This window comes from Eumetopias jubatus, unplaced genomic scaffold (assembly GCF_037043125.1).
Source record: "Eumetopias jubatus isolate StellerSeaLion01/CBP00866 unplaced genomic scaffold, mEumJub1_p1.0 scaffold_4, whole genome shotgun sequence".
Lineage (NCBI taxonomy): Eukaryota > Metazoa > Chordata > Mammalia > Carnivora > Otariidae > Eumetopias > Eumetopias jubatus.
The window spans coordinates 178206673-178224442 of record NW_028274810.1 but is presented as its reverse complement, the minus strand read 5'-3'; the positions used below and the strand labels follow the sequence as shown (position 1 = coordinate 178224442).

The 17770-nt window shown below is 37.5% G+C and overlaps 1 pseudogene; it reads right to left on the bottom strand.

Moving 5' to 3' along the window:
* Nucleotides 1-16111: 16111 nt before the first annotated feature.
* LOC114216726 (phosphoribosyltransferase domain-containing protein 1 pseudogene) lies at nucleotides 16112-16794 on the bottom strand (annotated as a pseudogene).
* Nucleotides 16795-17770: the final 976 nt, after the last annotated feature.

The following is a 17770-nucleotide window of genomic DNA, read 5'->3' as shown; positions in this document are numbered from 1 at the left end:
CAGGTGGGTTATCCATAAACAAGATACAGTATATTTGTGCTTTAAAATTTTTCATAAATGAAGTACTAGGAATTCTTTGTCACTTTCTTCTTGATCTTGAACTTAAGATTTAGGGATTTGTCCACATTGACTCACTCACCTGATTTGTTCATTTTTACTCATTGTACTGTACTACTGCTTCTTATATTCAGTGAACAAGTCTATGCATTATTCCATGGTATAATTAACCCTAATGTATTATCTATTCCCTATTGACAGGACAATTAGCTGCTGTAAACAGTGCAGCCAATGTACACTTTTCCTTCTACAACATATAGGCAAGAATTTCTTTCAAGTATATTATTAAAATGACATGGCAAAGCTATAGGATAGGCACAGCCCGCTGCTATTAGACATTGCCAAACTCCTACAAAAAGATGAACGGGGGCATCATTATATATATCAAAAAATTATAAACTATGTAAGTTTCCCAAAACAACAAAATTAATTGAAGTTTTGTACATTCACAGGATATAATCTCATGTAACCATTATAATAAATCTTTTAAGAAAACAGTTAATTAGAATGTTTATTATATCACTTTATATTTAAAAAGCAGAAAAGGAAATAACAATTTATATGATTAAAAGATTGATTTTTTTATTGTGGCTTTGCATAGAAAAATGAAAGTACATACTGTCAATATTTTAACAGTCATTATTTCTGGACAATGAGATAATGAGTACCAATTTTTTTTCCTTACTTTTACTTTTCTGTATATTCTAAATTTTCTGCTCAAACATGTATACCTTTAAGTAAACTAGAAGTTAGTATTGTTACTAAAAGAATTTCACAACAAATATTAAAATCTCTGAAAACAAAAAAAGTACAAACTAAGGCTTATCATCAGGAAATTTTCGATAAAAGTTCCTTTTGAAAACTCTCCGGGGACCTTCACCCACTTGGTTCCACTGCCGTAGGGCCCCCTATTGTACCCATGTGGGTATAACATAGCTGGTCAACTTCAAAACTTTACAGTATTAGAGAATATCATCCACATTAGATCTAAGAATAAAAACGCACTTTCTCTCCCAAGATATAAACACCAATTACAATTGTACTGCAGTTGTACCAACCATGACCTCAACCTACAGTTGTACTGTATTCAGCTGTTAATCCTTTTTGTAACCAGTGAGGCCTCACCTGTCAAAATATTCAGGTAGCAAAAATTATGTCACCTTGTTTAACAAACACTTCAGCACTTCACTTAGAAAAGAAATTGGTCAAAATATAGCTGATTCAGGTGGACTTTGTGAAAATCCTGGGTGCTGATGTCTCATTTGATACTGTGAGGGTCTCTCTTCAGAATCAAAGTCATAGGGTTTTCATTCTGTTCTCAGCAACAGAATAATGTCCTAAATACGAAATGATACCAGGAGTAGGGACACTTCAGCTGTTTGAATCTCTCTGTTCTAAAGTACTCTATCCTTTAGTTCTTGATGGAAATGTCATACAAAATCACCATCTATCAAAACAAAAGAAGGAAACAAAAGAAAAAAGAAATAGTACTACTTGTATCTCAATTCTATTTTTTTATATATAGAATTTAAACTATTTTTGAAATCATCTTTGGTTTGTCTGTCAATGTTGTCTCTTCACCTTTATTTCCCAGCTTCCATGAGATAATAAAAAGAAACCTCTCTATTTTTATAGAAACATTTACATACTGAAGTGAAAAAGACAGCCACAAAGTCTATTTTCATTAGAGCAAGAAACAAAGTAGGTCTTTCAACCTAGAAATGTCAGGCACCATTACTTTTTGTATGGTATGAAAATGCCACATCTGTTGATGTCAAAGATAGCAATATGTCTATCTACATATGAACATTGATGATTGTGGTATGCTTCAACAGACTCCTGGCAGGCCACAGAGAGTAACTGTTTTCATAAATGGCCAGCATATAATTCAGAGCAATATGGACTCTTTGCAACAAAAATCACCTAAACTGACTTTGAAAAATTTACCAGTGAGCTTGCATTTATCATTAGAATATTTTACAAAGAGCCGGTGATAAGTGGAGATGATCTTAGTTTCAGTAATAGTAAAGTGCATTATTATGGGTTTCATTGAGGGGTCATGCGTGTGTCTGTGCGTGCACGCGTGTGCGCAATGTAATATATATTTTATGTTTCTACATCACAACAGATATATGTAGCACAATAAAAATGCCCAGATACAAATCTAAATCCTTGTCGGTTATCATAGCAGGAATTCTCTGTATAAAGATAAAACTATATAGAATGAGAACGGGCAGTCCAAAAATGCACAATAAAAAATTTAAAGGTCGTATTTTAAGCTGCCTTCCATACAGGCTGTTCATTTGTAATTTCAGCTTCTGTCTAAAATGCCTACTACCTATACAGCATGTTAGTTGCATCTGAATGTGGACAAACATAAATAAGGTACTTTAAATCACCATGCATATACACAAATAAGCAACTTAAGTACCGAACTTGACCTGAGAAGATAAACTTACCTTTGAGTTTTTCAAGATTTCTAAACAGTATGAAAAAAAACTAAGTGAATATTGTCCAGCCTTTGCAATCAGAGATAAGATGCTATCTTATCTCAAAGATCTAGATCTTAGGCCTTGGTCATTCCTAATCTCAGCCCAAAAGACAAGGCCAGCTCCAACTACCTGAAGGAATGTGCATAGGATTGGGTTCAAAGACAGCTGGATCCAAGAGCGGAGTTCAGGATTCTCATTCTGCTTTTCTTCTCCTGGCAGTTCATTATCTCCTATGCAATTCTACGTTCCACACAAGGTACGTGGCCTCCTACAAGTCCTGGCCTCCAAGAGGGACTACTATTTTTCATTAGCTCCAATTTAAAAAAAAAAAAATGGGAGAAGACTCTGATTTGTGTTAGTTTGGGTCAGATATGCCTATTCCTAAACCAATGTGTATAGCTGTGGGATTACTTACCAAAGCCGTCCCAATTTAAAACAGTTGCCTCCTTGTCACCCAGACCCTGTGGCCAGGAAGAAAAGGTTCTTTTAAAAAATTTTTTTTAAAAAATGACAGCATCCACTAAATCTCATGGCAAAGAGACGGGTTGGGGGAGGAGGGAGGACATTTTCTTAACAAGAGGGCGAGTGCTTTTACCAGAGGCTGGGAGGGGGATTGACAAATCTAGTAATTTATTCCAATAGATAAATACATTCTTGCCAACTTCAACTCATCAAAATAAATGTTCATACAATATGCTGAATTAAATTTCCTTCCAATTAGTCAGGCTTTTAAAAAAATAAGGAAACTGAAAAATATCTAAAATTCATTGAACACAAATTAGTCTTGCCTAGGCGACTCTTATTGGACCAGTTTTCATAGAGTCCAATTTAAACGGAGTCAGATCATAATTATCTGGTCTAGAAAAATATAAATCTCATATCTTCTCTGCTCCTTAATCTTATTTACTTCAATTTTCTTCTTTATCAATCTATTTCAACAAATCTCATTCTCACAGTTACCTTGAAAATGTAAAAATCATAGATGCATTAGATACTTTATATGATGTTTTATAGACATTACTAATAAATGTGTTTATTTTGAGAAAAGTAAACTGTCTATGATTTCAGGGATGCTTACTCCCATTTGTTGCAAACACATTTGATGAATATAATTGGCACCATGACCACAAGTCATATCATAAAGGATTGTTTATAGCTGTGAAATCCATCCTCTTCAAATGAATTGTAGATTCTTCATTTTAAATAGACTCTACACCCTGAAAATTCTTACAGCGCGGTTGTGACCAAGAAGTCAATAGGTCTTATTGTTTTGCAGGTGAGGGAAAGAAAAGTAAGTGTCCAAAAAAAAAAAAAGAGAGAGAGAGAGAGAGAGAGAGATAAATATGGCCTTGATGGACACATAGCTAAATTTGGTTCGTGTTTAGAAGCTTGAGTAGTCTAACCAGCAAGACTCAGAGCTAGCAAGTGTTGGTTAAATGCCTTCCTCAAACAAACAAAAGGAAAAACAAGAAAGCCACATTTTACTTTACAGCTGGTTTTTTGTTTGCTTACTGTATCAAGGGAGTTTTTTAAATCATTGTTTTGAATAGCAAGAGCTTATTTGTGCACGTCTCTGGCCTTACTTTTCTGATTTTCTCAGAGATGAGTAGAGCTAGTTAGGAACATCTGTGAACACATTGGGAGTGGAAGCCTCACTTTCAATATTATGGGCCAACTTCCCTCCCATTACAATTCTACCCCAGGATCAAAGTCATAGGGGAAACCCAGCAGGTGTGACTCTTCCTCTCTGATCAACTCACTTTGTTTTTTCTATTTTTATGCTCTCTTGAACTCTACATAATTAACTTCCCTAATGGTTCTAAAACTACCAGGTAAATAAATTGAATGAGCTCCTACCCATATTGATAGAGAGGAAATATGACAACTCTCAGATTTGCTCCTAGGAAATACACCAATACTAACAGGTTATTGATAAAAATATTAATCTACTGCATCACAGATTCTAAGCCAGTTTTGACCACTCCCTCTAGCCTCTGAAAGAAATGAAGACAGTGATGAAGGAGGAGCAAGCTGCTGCAGTCATTTCTGAGAAGTTCAGAGGCATTTTTTAAACCGTGTAAAGACCATAACACAATGTGAGCATAGCCCCAACCCGTCATGCTCTGTTGAAAGTAGAAGCAGGAGGATAAGATCAAACCAAATCCTGATTCAATCAGCAAGCATTTTTTGAACACCTGCTATGTACCAGAACTGGTCTAGGTACTTGCAAGGAAATTGATGCAAAACCCTCCAACAGTCTTCCATCTCATTCAAAGTGAAGGCTAAACTTCTTTCTGGGACCTAGAGGTGCCTCCATGATCTTTCCACCACCTCGCTCCACTCCAGCTACAATTCTGTCCTTTCTATTTGTCCAACACATCTTGCATGCTTCCATCCTAGAATCCTGACACACATGGTTCCCTCTACTTGGAAAGCTCTTACCCCAAATATGTGTCTGGCTTGGCTCTTCCTTCCTTCCTTCCTTCCTACCTTCTTTCCTTCTGGTCTTTTTCCAAATACGGTCTTCCCTGGCCATATTTCCAAAGTTACAGCACTTCCTAATCCTTTTCTCCACTTTATTTTCCTCCTTAGCATTTATCTTATTATTTTCTTACATAGTATATATTTTACCCATTATGGCCTATCTCTATCATTAAACAATAAGCTTTGGGCAGCTGGAGATTTAGGGTTTTTGTTTGGATTTTGGGGGGTTTTATTTGGATTTTGTTCAATGCCTCTCCCAAAGAGTACCTTGCAATAGTAGTCACTTAATAAATATTTTCAAATTAATCAACAGATTAATAAAGTTTTATTGCTTAACAGCTCTATGAGGTTGGTATTATTTCTTCATACCAGTGAATAAAAAAGGCTCAGAGATTAATCTACCTAAGTTTCCAGAACACATAAACGGCAAAGCCTCTTGTTACCTCCCAATGTCTGGTCTAGGACTCTTTCCTTTCTGCCACAGCTCGCTGGGAAGTACAGCTCAAAGTCAAGGTGGGGAGGTAAAGAAAAATGTTGGAAAGGGACAATCAGCAGTTTTCATGTCCCACGAGAAGGTAGGCCCCAGAGCCCACATCATGTGGTAAGATGGACAAGTAAGGTTCCTGCACTGAGACTCAGATCCTGTGCTTATTGACAAGTGGCTGCAAATGGTTTGGGTTGTAATCTTATTAATTAAGTATATTTTTGAAATTATAAATGTGCCTTTCTCTAAATGATGAGCAAATATTTGCATATAGTCTAGGATTGCTTTCCGGGGAAAAAACTGCTTTGCCTCTCATCTATCTTGTATAGTCTGAACTCCACTGTTGTAGGAAAAAAATGCTTGCTTGAGTGACGTACTGGTTGCATTCGATTTTTTGTGATTGCTGGCACATAACCCTTGCTTGAGTTTCACACCAATTGAATTGTTTCATGTGGCAGGATGGGGGAGAGAGAAAGCTGCAATGAGTAAAATATTAATCTTGCACAGGCGGCAGGCTTTTTAATTTAATATTGTTTTCTAGATACTACACAACAGACTCATGCAAAAACTAATAAGGTTTCTAATCACACTCTTACTGTGTATCTAATACTTCTCAGAGTAGCACTCCACTCAAACAGGTGGGCCAATTCTTTTGGAGGAAAGCAAGCTTATTTGCTTTAACGGAACTAACTCACTTTTTCTAAATACTTCTCCCTGGTGCCTATTTTTCAGGCTTTATGAGCCAAGACTCTTTTGCTTGAAAGCGGCAGAAACCCAATCAAACTAGCTTGAGTCAAAGAGCAATTTATTAGCAGACACGTAGCAATAGAAAGACCAAAGTACAGTTAGGCCTGAGGTGTAGCTGGAATGAGAAGTGTGTACCCTTCGGGGCTCTCCACCTCCTATCTCCACCTCCTCTCTACACAGGTTATGTTGGATATGTGTTCTCTCTGAGCAGCATCTTCCATATTTTGAAAATATAGCCACCAGCTGCCTCTGTACCTAATATCTCACGGCTTTGCCACCACGTAGCGACACAACTCTTCCTCTGTTTGTGTTTATAAAACTCCCAGAGAAGTATTCTGACAGGGCTGGGTTGGAAGCCCATTCCTGGGTCTCAATCATCAGTGGCCAGATTGGAGTTAATAATAAATGGCCACACCATTCAGACTCCACAGTTGGAAGCATTTCCTAGAGGAAGGGGTGGTGCTGTTACCACAGACCTCAGGAGAGGAAGGAGCAGTAGGGAAACCTGCTGAGTGACACAACAATTGATGTCGCCCATAAAGGTCTGCCTTTCCAAGTCCTATCATGTGCTATGTACTCTCTTTCATTAAACTTGCCCCCCCAAGGGGCGCCTGGGTGGCTCAGTCGGTTAAACGTCTGCCTTCGCCTCAGGTCATGATCTCGGGGTCCTGGGATCAAGCCCCACATCGGGCTCCCTGCTCAGCAGGGAGCCTGCTTCTCCCTCTGCCTCTGCTCCTCCCCCCCCCACACGTGCGCTCCCTCTCTCTCTCAAATAAATAAAGAAAATCTTAAAAAAAAAAAAAAGTTTCCCCCCAAATTTCCTACAGTCCACTAAATTACTTTTCCATTAAAGTACTGAAAAGGTTTTTATCAGAGCCTAAGACATAGCCCATGGCCACTAATAAACTGAGTTACTGCAAAGATGTTCAACAGATGGTATTCAAGAATGGCAATTTTACTTGAGCCCTTTTAGTCCATTTTGCCAACCCTTGGCACAAGTTAACTAGAATGAAGTATACATGACTGAGTTTAAACTTCTCACCAAAACAATCTTTTATAAACACTAGGATGTTTATATATATGTATACTCCTTTACACTGTGTGCTTCCTTATATACACAAAAACAGACCCAGCGGGTCTCCTGACATCTCTCAGGGCAAGATGTCAGTACCTTAGTGTCATGCATTCATTTCTCTGGTATACCTATTGTAGGCTGAGAGTTACCAGTGGGGAGTTTAATAAGCATCACATCTTTGGAACATCAAAAACATGTAAAGATTGGCCCCTGACGTAGCATCGTCTTCCTTGATAACTTGTGTGGACAATATCTGATCCAGAAAAAATGAAAAGACATGCAAAATTGCATTTATTTTTCACCAGAAATAAGTCACAAAGTAAACTACATTCATATTTAGTTATACACACACACACACAGCTACCTCTCTCTGTGCTTCACAATAACTACATTAAGAAATGTCAGATTAGCTTGGAAGAAAATCACTGTTTCTAAACAGAAGCTTTGAGAACTTTTTTTCGGATTAAAAAAAGTCTATGAACATGCTCAGCTTCTGACAAAGCTAGTGTTGATTCTATTCAATAGCATGATTCACCTTATCCCAGTACATATGAGAAAACTCAGAGTCCAACAATAGCTACAGATTTATAGAAGATGATATAACGCACCAGCTGAAAAATTGCACTCGCTGTGCTACAAATAACTACCCTTCAGAATACAGTAACTTTCCAAATAATGGCTACAAAACAAAACAGGGAAAATTCCAGCCGTTAATACATACCCCAAAAAAATGCCTCCCATTTCCATCTTAACCACAGAAATCCCTCTATTAGAAGGAGACAGACACAGTCATTGGCGAACCCATCGCTATTCACTAGTATTCATTATTTGTCATTCATTAACCTCTGGACACTAAACATTTCCTGGAAATTGTACAAAAGAAAGTCTGACACAGTTCCCAGACTATGGGCTTACCATTAAAAAGAAAATGGTAAGGACATCTTCGCTGAGGCAGAAAAGAGATAAATGGCACAAGGAGGAGAGAAATTCAGGAAGAAAATCTACACCATGCAGGAAAGGGTCATTGAAATTTGAATTACTATTTGGGGTTAAGCTCACCATCAAATATTAGAAAACAGTTCAAATGCTTTAGGAAATATAATATTCCAGTGGACCAGAAGGAAAAGGAAAAAAATAAAAACTATAAATCTTTTTTTTAAGATTTTATTTATGTATTTGAGAGAAAGAATGAGATAGAGAGCACATGAGAGGGGGGAGGGTCAGAGGGAGAAGCAGACTCCCTGCTGAGCAGGGAGCCTGATGCGGGACTCGATCCCAGGACTCCAGGATCATGACCTGAGCCGAAGGCAGTTGCTTAACCAACTGAGCCACCCAGGCACCCAAAAACTATAAATCTTTTTATTCTTCACAATCCCTAACAGAAGATAATCAAAACACATAGTAGGCTCACAATAATATTATATAAAAGAATGAATGAAATCATTCTTTTTTTTTAATGAACTCATTCTTTAAAGCAGGGTGGCTTAAAGATTCTTGTAAAGCCAACTATGCCAGCTGGAAGGTCCTTACACAAAGGGTTTTGTGGTCAAGTAAGTTTGCCAGTGCTGTATAGTATCACTTACAAGATGCATAAGGCCCATGGGTAAAAACCCTAGAAGAAAACAGGGCAACAGATCCTTGACATCTGTCTTGGCCATGATTTCTTGGATAAGACACCAAAAGCATAGGCAACAAAAGCTAAAATAAAGAAGTGAGGCTATATCAAATGAAAGAGCTTCTGCACAGCAAAAGAAATAATCCATACATTGAAAAAGTCACCTGTAGAATGAGAAAAATATTTGCAAACTGTATGCTAACTGAGGGGTTGATATCCAAAATATATAAAGAACTCCTACAAATCAATAGCAAAAAAAGCAACTAATCCAATTTTAAAATGAGCAAAAAACCTGAATCGATATTTTTTCCCAAATAAGACATATAAATGGCCAATAGGCACATGAAAAAGTGCTCAACATCACGAATCATCAAGAAAATGCAAATCAAAACCACAATGAGATATCATCTCACACTTGTCAATGTCGAAAAGACAAGAAATAACAAATGCTGATGAAGATGTGGAGAAAAAAGAGCCCTTATACACAGTGGGAATGTAAGTTGGCACAGCCATTATGGAAAACAGCATGGCAATTCCTCAAAATATTAAAAATTGAATTATCATATGAACTATCACATGCAGCAGTCCCACTCATGGGTACATATCCAAAGAAATTGGAGTCAGTGTCTTGAAGTTAAATCTGTACTCCCATGCTCACTGCAGCATTATTCACAATAACAAAGATATAGAAACAACCTAAATGTCCTTTGACAAATGAATGGATAAAGAAAATGTATATAGGGCGCCTGGGTGGCTCAGTTGGTTAAGCGACTGCCTTCGGCTCAGGTCATGATCCTGGAGTCCCGGGATCGAGTCCCGCATCGGGCTCCCCACTCGGTGGGGAGTCTGCTTCTCCCTCTGACCCTCTCCCCTCTCATGCTCTATCTCATTCTCTCTCTCAAATAAATAAATAAAATCTTAAAAAAAAAAAAAAGAAGATGTATATATACATATGAACATTTCATAGAAACAGAGAATAGAATGGTGGTCATCAGGGGCTGGGGGGAGGGACAAATGGGTGATGTAGATTAAAGGATACAAATTTTCAGTTATAAGAAGAAATAAGTTCTGAAGATCTAATGTACAGCATGGTAACTATCTTAATGATATTGTATTCTAAAAAGTTGCTGAAAGTACATCTTAAGCATTCTCACCATAAAAAAGAAAAGGAGTCAACTATGTGATGTGATGGATGTGTTAATTATCCTGACCTTGGTAATCATTCCACAATGCATATGTATATCAAATCATTACATTGTACATTTTAAATATATCAGTGATTCTTCAATAAAGCTTAAAAAATGCTCAGAGAAATCCAGCGATAAGGAGAATGTTTAAATTTTATTAATCCTATTTTTCTCAACTCAAATAATATCAACAACTTTGTTTTGTTTTGTTTTTGTTTTATTTTGTTTCATTTAACACCTATTGGCAACCCAAGACTATTCCTCTGTTCTAAGGCACACAATCTGGGAAATATTTTAAAAAGTCAGGGAAGAGAAATATAAGAAATGGGTGGGGTGGGGAGAGACTTAGGTCCAAGAGGTCAGGGATTATTTCTGTTTGACTTACTGATTACATCTCCAGAGCCTAAGGGAATGGTCAGACACATAAAAGTCTTAGTAAATATTTGATGAATGAATGAATGAATGAATGAATGGAGGGAGAAGGGGGAAAGGTTAGGATCATTCGTTTAACCTCAGGAATCCTGGTTCTGTTAGCCAAGGTAAGGGAGATAATAAGTCCAGGTTGAGGTTGAAGCAACTGTGGGAAAATCACATGGAAATTTCCAGCTGGATGGATGGAATTCAAATCAAACTCAGGATCTGGGAAGAAACTAATGTTTTAGGAGTCATCAATGTAAGATTAGTGTCTAAAACTTTAGGATAGGGATGGGATCATCCAGAAGAAAAGAAAAATGAATGAAAGAGACATGCTTAAAGAAAACTTTCCATTAGGTGTTAAGTGGTTAATATCACAGGAAGGGATCCATGCACTGTCTTCCCACATGTTGTACCACTCCTAGCCTCCATCTCCCCTTCTGCTTTTGACCTGTTTCCCCTACTCAGAAAATGGTCCACAACCATCCTGTCCCATAGTGCAGGAACCTGAGAATCATCCTCACTGATAAGGCCTCCCTCATCTGGCCCTCCAGCCAGAAATCTGTTGACATTGAATGATTAGCACCATTAGATAGAATAAGTAATACCCATGACAAAATCATTCTGTCTTTACATAGCACTCTGCAGCACATTTTCAAAGATACAACCTCAATTAATTCCCATAACAACAATGTAACTTACATCTTTATCTCCCAGGGAAGACAAAGGAAGATAAGCCATGTCACTCAGATCACACACCAATAAGAAAATTCAGGGATGGAACCGGGGCAGAGGAGGGGGAGGGGTTATTGTCTCTTTCAGAATTCACCACAGATAACCATTTAGCACTTGTATCATAAAAACCAAAGGAATGAAAGAAATATAATCACATCAAAGAAATTTAAATCAAAGAAATATAAGCCTAACCACTTACTGGATCGCTGAAAATACCAACAAACCAACCTGAAGATAAGGTAAATAGAGATGATTGTCTACCAAGGTAGAACATGACCTTGACAAAGTCATAGTAGCAACTTGGAGAGACAAAGTCAGGATACTTATGAGGTTTTGGAATCTAGTTTAAGACAGATCTTTCAGTGGGGGCTTGAAAGGGATTTGGTAAAGATCATGCTATAATAGTTTAGGATTGGTGGACAAAGCAAGAGGACATTCATGCAAAGTAGGAATAATAGGGGAGTGAACAGTTGTTTGATGCTATCTATTCAACAGATGAACAATGTGATGTTCATTTAAATGGAGTTTTTCACAAAGTCCCTGGTGTGACCAATAAAATTATTTTTATCTACCTATGCAAGAGTTTCTTCGAATAGTAAAGTCATGTTGATGAAAGCAGGGGATTAATAGTTAAGTTCATGAGCATGGTCAAATAGTACAATCATGTAATATAGATAGCAAGCTGTATGAATATAGACGGCTTGGGTTTTCAGCACCAAAACAATATTGTGACAGTGACAAGAACAAATACTTCCTAGTGATCCAGACCCGGGTTTGGAAAAACACTTGCCACATACTAACTCTGTGGGCTCAGACAAGCCACTTAACTTCTTCGAATACCACCACACAATGTAATCATCTCATTTAAGATGCTCTATCAAAAAATATAATCCATCTGAACCAAGGAAAGGAAGAAAATAATGAAATCCAGGAGTATTTTGAGACAAAGGTGGCATACAGAGGTAGATTTCCTTGCAGGCTTTGGTGAAAGAAGAATGATTTAAAAAAAAACTTCTTTATGAATAAATTACAAGTTTATTCCTAGATACCCATATCTTAATTTTGTTCCCTTTGAGTACCATTTATTGATGGAATGGATTAAGAAATAATTCTTTAACTATCATCAAAAAGAAGGAAGGAAAGGGGCAGGCAATTCATCAACATTTATGGATAAACCATTTTTTACCCTGTTTAGCAAGATAAATATTTTAAATCAAATGTTGAGGCTAATTATAATCATAATAAGGACCACTTAATTTCTATTAGGGTAGTAAGCCTTTAAACTGCTAAAATGTCAGCCAGTCTCAAACATTAAAGAATATGCACTAACTCCTTCTCTTTTAAAATGTTAATTGAACTGAAACAAAATTCCCTTATCCACAAATACACATATTCTTATTATTTTAAGTGTGGAAAATACATGGCAGATCAAATATAAATGTCATGATCACCAAATGAAACATGAGATGCTTAGAAATATAAAATGACCAACTTAATGAAAAGTATGGCAAGAAAATAAATGGGAAAACATTTCCTTTTTGAGTGACAAGAAAACACCACCAAGAAAAGTATAAGGAAGCTAGTTATTTAATCATTGAAATGGTATAGCTTGTCACACAGAAAAAAATCGAACCAAAAAGTCCTGTCATATTTTGGAGAGGGGCGAAAAAACAATAAAGCAGTTTTGTACTGTATGGCAGCTTATCACCCGATCTGAATCAGAAGGCAATTGCAAATAGGAACTTCAGAAAATAAAGTTCTACACCATTGAGAAAGCCAAAGGTTAGATGGAGATTCACTGGATCGACTTCGGCAAAAAGTCACATTCTTTGTCACAACAATAAGGTTATTAAAATGGAAACTGAAATTGGAATTGAAATAGTGCAGGCCCCAAGAACCAGAAAAACATTATAGAAACTAAGGAGCCAAACTTTTCCCTGGAGGAAGTGGAATTGAAAGTCACTGCTGTAATGAAACAATGGAAGAGATTGATGTTTGGAGGTATGTTCAAGGACCCTTTTTATTCTAAGGGGAAAAAAGTTTTAAAGACTATTTAGTAGACTAAAAATATCAATTTACTGGAAAGAGATATTCCCCGAACAACCAGGACACATTTTTCATGGCAATCCAATGTTGATTAGGCTAAAGCACTAAGAAGTGACCACATGAGCTACTAATCTAAATAAGGCATTTTTTAAAATTTAAGTCAAGCAGGGGCACCTGGGTAGCTCAGTCGGTCAAGCGTCTGACTCTTGGTTATGGCTCAGGTCATGATCTCAGGGTTGTGAGACTGCGCCCACGTCCAGGTTCCCTGCTCAGAGGGGAGTCTGCTTGAGGATTCTCTCCTACCACCCCTCCTCCCACTCATTCTGGCTCTTTCTCTCTCTCTAAAATAAAATAAATCTTGGGGCGCCTGGGTGGCTCAGTCGGTTGAGCGTCTGCCTTCGGCTCAGGTCATGATCTCAGGGTCCTGGAGATTGAACCCACATCCAGGCTCCCTGCTCAGATGGGAGTCTGCTTGAGGATTCTCTCCTTCTGCCCCTCCTCCCACTTGCATGTGTGTACGCGCTCTCTCTCTAAAATAAAATAAATCTTTAAAAAAAATTAAGTCAAGCAATGTCTCAAGAGACTTGAGAGTGATAACTTACTTCACACACTGGTCTGCTTAAAAGGAAACACAACCTTGGCACCTGGGTGGCTCAGTTGGTTAAACGACTGCCTTCGGCTCAGGTCATGATCCTGGAGTCGGGATCGAGTCCCACATCAGACTCCCTGCTCAGCGGGGAGTCTGCTTCTCCCTCTGACCCTCCCCCCTCTCATGCTCTCTCTATCTCATTCTCTCTCTCAAATACATAAATAAAATCTTAAAAAAAAAAAAAGGAAACACAATCTGTTTCTCCCCATGGAATTAGTCTTGTCCCGGGCCAGCCCTATAATAGCAGAATTGCTGCCTAGCCACGTGATCTAATCCAAAGAAATACCAAAGTCCATCTGACAGAATAGCCCTACTATCTGCCCTCACCTTGCTTTTCCATTCTCTCTGTCCTACAGTTATTTCCCCGACGTTCACTGCGTAAATGCCTTGACTTTATGGCTTTCGGGGGACATGTGAGATCATCTTACATAGGTAGCTCCAGCCAAAGAAGTGAATGCAGAACCTGAAGAATGTTCAAAGTGTGTAGTTGCTCTAATCAGCAGTGCTTGAACATTTGAGTATTTTATGTCTTTGCACAAAATACTCTATCCTTCTCTGTCCTTCCCATGTTCCTGGCCTCTCATACCCTAGCCATCTTTCTTCTCCTAGATGACTATGTCACACTCTGTCCCCTCTCCTCAAATCCCCAACACAGGGCATGCTTCAGAGCAGTTCTAGAGTTTTTAATTGGCTGTGGTCAGGTTCTAATGCAATGCAAAATATGATTCCATGCTTTCCTACCCAGGCAACTGTATAGAAGGTAATTTGACTGCCACTATTATGTCATCAGACAACAACAATGTTTCTCGCAGTTTCCTTGGAGGAAGGAAATTTGCAAGAATTCTATCACTGTTATTGAGAAGGTATAGTCTTCACAGTGGTTTTTACAAATGTACCACTTTATTGGCCTACCTAGAAACGGTTTGAAGGTCCAACTCATCACAGGCTAACAGTAGGGAACACAATGACAGTCAGACAGAGATTTCAGACATCTCTATAAATACACTTGAAATCTCTGGTAACCTCGTTGGATATCATCATAATACATTTACTTCAACATAAGAATCGTCTGAGAATTGGTTGTAGTAAATCAAATCTGTAGGATCAAATTGTAGAAACTCCTGTATTAGATAAATCTCCCAATCTTTAATTAGAACAAAGTAAGGATTATTTAAAATTGTCATTTTTCTGGCAAGCTTTTTAAATTAAACACAGGTGCAAGAATGTAATATATACACATTTATATATACATACATATATATAAAATCATAGCTATGCCAAGAGAAACTATTTTCTTGGCAATTGAACATAAAGAATTCATTCTGAAAATTATATCTGTGGAAAGTAAAATTGTGTCTGATATAGATAGTGTAAGTGAAATCTTGTGAATTGCTTTCTAAATTGTACACATAGAAAAATGAAGGGGACAAGCATAGGATTATTTCCTAGCAAGCTAAATGTACAAACATCAGGAATAAATGAAGACAGGAATAGAAATATAGCACATAAATACATGCAATAAACCCATACCAAAAAAAAAAATAGCTTTAGGTAAACCAAATTACATGGTTATAAAATTGAATTCTACTGTTAAGAAAAAGTTTTCTTCTAAACTGATAGCAATAAATTCAAGGAGAAGCAGAAGAAAGTCCACGTGGAATTATGTAAAGCCAGATCTTGGAGAAACTTAAGTAACCTAATTTTTCAATTAAAAATATTTAGTATTTATTGACTAGTCCCAATTTTAGATACTTAGGAATAGAAAAATAAAAAGATACTATTTTAAAGCACAGGTTGCCAACCCTCAAGGGCTTTATCCACATAGAAATATTGAAAATCTCTGCATCAGAAGATGGAATTGGCCTTACTTGTTTTCACCATTATTTCTAATTTATTCTTTTTTTTTTTCAAATAAAAACATTGCTTTATTTTCCTTAAGAACCTTTGGTACTCTTTATGTTACAACCTCAGAAAAGAAAGCTCTCTCATTAAAACATTTTTTTTTCTTTTATCTCCTGCTGAGTGAAGATGCCTGGGGAGACAAACTTTACATGCTGGCTTTCCGACTGTAGTCGTAAGTATGGTGTTATCTGGAGATTCGATGGTGAGAATTTACTCCTTTAGACTCAGTACTTTTCTTTGCCATGTTCATTGATCACACATATGTGATTCAGATCTCTGAAGTATTCATTGTAATCTAAGGCATAACCACAAATAAGTCTGGAATCTCAAATCCAACATAGTCGGGTCTAAAGCCATCACTTCTAGGTGTTCTCTTCACCAACAAACTGGCTACCTTAATCATGTCGGGCTTGTATTTCTCTATACTACTGAGCAGTGCTCGCATGGTCTTCCCGGTTCCAACAACATCCTCAACTATGAGGACATTCTTTCCAGCCAGTGCTGAAAGATCATTGCCTCCCATTATCTGCATCTCGCCCATGGACTGGTCGTTCTTGTAACTTTTTAGTCTGATGAAATCAACCTTCACAGAGACAAATCTATCTGAATTTTGACTGATGTTCTTAAGGTATTCCAGAAGATCCACACAGAACTTGTAACCTCCTTTAAGCACACACAGGATCATAATATCACAGTATCCTGTGTCTTTCATAATATCCTTAGCCAGCCGTTCAGTTCTGTCCACAATGATGCCATGAGGTATAAGGACATACTCCAAATCTCCGTAATAGTGCTGTGGGTATGTGAATAAATTCAAGTCATCTCCCGGCCAATCGTCCATAATCATGACGCCTCACCCGTAGTCTGGCGCCTCCTCGCTGCTCCCGGCCATGTTTCTCCCAGGGAAAGCGGGAAGGGAAGAAGTCTAATTTATTCTTGAGCTACTATTTTCTTCCTTATTGGGAAGAAATTTCTAGAAAAATCCTACTAACAACGTTAGCAGGTCAGCATTCCAAATATCACATCCTTAACATTTTTTGTAGTGCACCGTAAATCAGTATGTCCTGGCCAACCATATTCAAACCAATATTTTTTATAATAACGTTTGAGAAACAGTAGTGTAAGTCTCCAGGAACTGGCCTGATATCACAGACAGCATCATAATGTGCATGTGCTATGATGACAGAGTCAACTTTGTACCTGTTTCTCACTCAAATAAAGCATTTAAAGAAACTATGTTGCCTTTGCCCAAATAGGCTATGATCCATCATCATGGTCATCAACTTTGTCATTTCTATGGTATCTTACACTTTTCAAAGGATTTTCACATCTGTTATCTCATTATGTGTTCTATGTTCCTAGTTTTCCATTTCCACCAGCCAGCCATGACCATGCAATAAATGGTTGAATAAATGAGTGAGTGAGCAAATGAGTAATCATTATGATGCTACACCCACAGTAATCCAGAGAATCTATTGGCCTATATCATCTTCAGTAGTACCTGCTAAGGACTTTATCCACATAGAAATACTGAAAATCTCTGCATCAGAAGATGGAATTGGCCTTACTTGTTTTCACTTTATCTATGTGGATAAAGTGTTTTTGATGCGTTTGACATTCCACAAAGACTATCACATACCTTTTCCTTAGAGATATTAGGAACTAATATGCGCTAAGTAGTTTATTTACCCTGAGATTAAGGGAATTCACTTTTTTAATTGCAAGTTTTGTGATTTTACTTATTCTTTGGTATTTTCTCCATTTGGTTGCAAGTTGAGGCAAAGCCTAACATTGATAAGCAAGAACAGCAAAGTCACGCTGTGAAATCAATAGCCACTCACTCTGATACTTGATAGAAACAGGATATTAATATAGAGCTGTCT